Source organism: Priapulus caudatus, unplaced genomic scaffold, assembly GCF_000485595.1.
Source record: "Priapulus caudatus unplaced genomic scaffold, Priapulus_caudatus-5.0.1 Scaffold562, whole genome shotgun sequence".
Classification (NCBI taxonomy): Eukaryota; Metazoa; Priapulida; class Priapulimorpha; order Priapulimorphida; family Priapulidae; genus Priapulus; species Priapulus caudatus.
In genome coordinates this window covers 207,320-211,832 of record NW_014577623.1, presented here as the reverse complement: position 1 = coordinate 211,832, position 4,513 = coordinate 207,320, and the positions used below count along the sequence as shown (strand labels likewise).

Genomic DNA, 4,513 nt, shown 5'->3' with positions numbered 1-4,513 from the left:
TCCCCCCTCCCACGAGCGTGGGAGTTAGGGTTGGGGTGTCCGGCTCGCAGGTTTACCCTGGCACAATCGCGTAGGTTGAATGACGTCGTCGATCGAGGGCGGGCTGTTCCCGCCCGCACACGCAAACGTACGCGTGTTGCGGCCGGCCGGGCGCGCGCAGGGCTCTCCTCACCCATAATGTGGCAACAATGTACTTAGGTGTTTGTGTCTATATGTTGTTAACCGCGCGGAAAATGCGGTTGCGCGGTTTAGTTCGAGTTTCGCTCGCCGGGGACTTTGGCGCCTACGAGACATTAATACGACTATAGCATCTACACTCGTCGGAAGACAATGCACACCATTGTTCAGCTTACATTATATGGAGGCAGATCTATCTATCGGCTCACTGCATGGCTCGAAATGTCACCTTGGACCCATCCGGAACGTCAGCTTTTGAGTGGGAACCTCACCGGGCAGAATTTCATCGTAAGTCAAGAAGAATCAAGAGTATTGCTCGGTTCTAATACCAGTTGCATGCAACCTCATGACTCGCCGTCACATCAACCTTGCTGGCCCTCAGACGAAGACTACCCGACCAAGTTGATGCCTGAGTCCATGATATATATGCAGACAATTACAGCACATGTATATATCTTATGGAAGAGGAAAGACTTTCATAAGTCCACAGTGAGAAGGTGAGCTTCCTCTTCCATCCAAGCTATAAGTTTTACCAACCATTGAATGTATGCTTCCCTCCATCTGCGATCCATCAACAAAGACTAACAGCAAAGAGATGATCCAGTGATGCGCTGCTAATTTCATCACCAACTCCACTACCACCGACACCAACTACTTATGGAAACGGTGTCATCGCCGTGCAAGAACCACCTGGGAAGACCAGCGGCCAAGTGATTGGAGAAGGGAGTGACTTCATAAGTCACTAGTGAGGAGATAAGCTTCCTCTGCCACCCTTAGCTACAGGGTGTCCTTGGGCAAGGCATAGCACCTGTTTAGCCTCCCGTGCGAGGGTTACGGTGAAGATGTCTAATGTAGTGGAGATGTGCAAGTGACTGAACACAGCATTGAAGAACAAAGGGAAGAACAAACATAGCTAAAGGAGTGCCATGCAAGGATAATCCATGCATCGAAGAAGGTAAATAACACCAGCCTTTCTCCAACTAAATATCTGCTAGTGACCCAAGAAGATGGAGAAGACTTGTTTCTTAGTTATTACAGCACAAGCAGAACTAATTCAGTGAATTGCAATCTATAATATAAACGTGTTTGTATTAAATTCAGTGATCAATGTAAGACGTTATCTATTGGCAGAACCAAATTTTTCCACCAAATTTTTCCACCAATTTCAACCAACTCTACTCCAAGAAGATGGAGAAGACTTGTTTCTTAGTTATTACAGCACAAGCAGAACTAATTCAGTGAATTGCAATCTATAATATAAACGTGTTTGTATCAAATTCAGTGATCAATGTAAGACGTTATCTATTGGCAGAACCAAATTTTTTCACCAATTTCTACCAACTCTCTACATGTTCTGTCACTTTGACCGTATCTGTTTTCAGATAATTGGATAAGAGGAGGGATAATTAGTGCCAGTGTGTTTAGTCATGAGGCTGGAGCAAGATGTCTTTTCCTCCATTCAAACACCATGCATGCTTATCATTTGGACCAGCAATACAAAGTGAGTAGTTCCTGTCCGTGTCTTATGCCTCTATTCCACACAGACCACGAATCCAACGATTCGCTACGAATTGACTGAAATTTTAGGATTTGTAGTTGAATCGTAATCAGTTCGTGAAGTTCTTAACTGATTCGTATTTATTCGTAGTCAGTTCTTTCAATTCTTGAGCGATCGGGAATTTGTGGCAAAAGTTTTGAGCTGTTCAAAATTTTGGCCACGAACTCTCGATTCCAAAAAATCGTAGTTAATTCGTAACAAATTCGTAGTGCATTCTTAGGCATCGTAACTGATTCGTAATAGATCGTAATAGATTCGTAGGCATTCGTAGGTATTTTTAACTCATTCGGGGGTGTCCCTCCTCTGGATTACTGGGCTAATTCTGTTGAGTAGCTCATCAAACATGTGGGGTGGCATTCTTACATAGTTGGCAAAGGCATTCTCATCTTCCACCCTCAGCTCCTGTATCAGTCTGTTGTAGTGACCATATTCTAGCCTTCTAGCTGGTGTCAGCCACGGTCTAACCCACCACCTGGGGGCTCTTCTCCTTCTTCTTCGAAGCAGTCTTCTTCTAGCTTTCAGCAGCTGGTGTTGATACTCCAGTTCCAGGGCCAGTACTACAGCTGCTCTGCGTACGTTTAACATCCATTTTGGAACTGATGCCTTGATCACACGCCCAAAGGTCCAAAATTTCAAGCAGGGGTTGAGGGCTGTACCTATCTTGAGGGAAAATCCCACGAATTGTCAAGAATAGTCACGAATTCAATTTTAATCGTACCTGATTCGTAGATGCATTCGATTCGGCATATTCTTAACTGATTCGTAACTGATTCCTAACGTTCGTGCAGTATTCGTAATCGATTCTTGTAAATCGTAGTGAATTCTTGACAATATTTGAGCGATTCGAGCCGAATCCCACGAATATTCGTAACTCTATCGTACCTGTATCATAACTCTATCGTAGAGCGTCACGATTTGGACAAGAAATTTGCAAAATTCCACAAATCCTCGCGAATCCTAAAGTTAATCAATTCGTGGCGATTTGTAGGATTCGTGGTCTGTGTGGAATAGAGGCATTAGGGAAGGGCGTGTCTTGTGGGCATGTTGTGCAGGATGGCAGCATGTAGTGAGAAAGTATGAGAGATAGTGAGGGATGGGGGATGTACACGTATATGTGTGCATGGGTTCATGCATGTGTGCGTGCGTGTGTGTGCGTGAGTGCGTGCGTGCGTGCGTGCGTGCATGCGTCGAGAAAGAGAGAGAAAGGAAAGAGGAGTTTTTTGTTGTTCATCAAAATGGTTTTATCAAATTAATTTGGTCTGTCTGAACTGTTATATTTGGAATCGAACATAAGAAATGTAAATTAAATATGAAATATCCATAAATGTGTTGACTGAAATTATCCGTTATAATGCCTCCTAATGGGTTGCTCATTAATGTAATCACCTATACTTATGCATTAATAATCTCACACTTATTCATTGCAATTTTGTCTTTACTGTTGTTACAGAACAAGGAACCAGGAAGGAACCGGAACAACAAACCGGAACAACGAACCAGGATCCAGGACAAGGAAACAGAAGGAACTCACTTCTGTTGAGAAGCTGCGTAACACTGCCACACCCACGGATCAGCACACACCCGCAATGAGCCACCAATTCGTGTAAAAGGACATTTGTGCAGACGTAGACACATCATCAAGCTGACGGAAGGCGTGAGTGCATGAAATCTTTGAAGCCAAGACTGTTGTTGCAACGATGCACTACGTTATCGTGAAACTGGCTTGTAATGTATCTGTGTGTTGTTAATTGAATCGAGAGTAGTTTTTTATCGAGTTTGTATTTAGACGTCAGCAGTTCAATGTTCGACGTATTCGACTAGCATTTTTAATGACAAGGATAAGAAATTTGTTGCTCATAGCGGTGATCGTGGCAGTTAGTACCGTTTTCATTTAATCGTTGATCCAAATATACCTTAACTTACTACCATTTAACCTAATTTATTAACGTTAAAGCCAATTCACTCGCTTCAAATTCAACTCTATTTCGTCATAAGTACGTAATTTGCAGCAAAAATAACGTCACGTAAATTGTACAGTTTCAAAGTTGTAATTTGCAGCAAATTGATTCGTTTCATGTTCATTTTATTGTGTACTGTATTTGCAAATGTATGTTGCGAGAAAAATAAATTTTGTAGGTTGTTGTAGGTTTTTCAGAGGGACGATTGAAGAGTGACTGCGAGAGTGACAGCGAGAATGACCGTGTGAGTAAAAGAGGGGTAGTGAAGAGGGAGGGGAGGGGTGGAGTGGGCACAGGGGAGGGGAAGGGCGGAATAGGGGGAGGGGGAAGAGGTCCGGCAAAGGTGGGGAGGGGTAGGGGGGAGGGGGGAGTTAGGATAGGGGGAGAGATTGCATTAGGCAAGCATAGGTTAGCTTAGCTTAGCTTAGGAGGAGTGTGAGCGACACGAGGGAGAGATAGTGCGCATGAGAGAGAGAGCGAGCGAGAGTGAGAGAGCGCGTGAAAGTGTGTATGAGTCTGGGAGAGCGCGCGCGAGAGGGAGAGAGGGAGAGTAGAGAGATAGGTTAGATAGAGAGATAGCTTAGATAGAGAGTGAATATGCAAATTATAAATGTTATAAATGTATTTTGTAAATAAATATTTTATTTTAAACGAATTTCAATGTTTTACAATTCATATAGCAATAAAAAGTTTATATATAAAACTACCTAATTCTTGATTTTCTTTCTATCGTCTATGCTGCACTAACACAAAATCAGAGCTATGCAAAACTCGAAAACATCAACACTTGATACTGCAATTAACTACACAAGTGCCTGCA

General features: G+C 43.1%; 1 long non-coding RNA gene across 1 annotated transcript; it reads left to right on the top strand.

Annotated features, from left to right (window-relative positions):
* The first annotated feature begins 6 nt into the window (after positions 1 to 6).
* LOC106811670 lies at positions 7 to 3,955 on the top strand. Its single transcript, XR_001394174.1, has 3 exons — positions 7 to 1,132; positions 1,560 to 1,678; positions 3,186 to 3,955. It is a non-coding gene; the product is annotated as an uncharacterized LOC106811670 (long non-coding RNA).
* Positions 3,956 to 4,513: the final 558 nt, after the last annotated feature.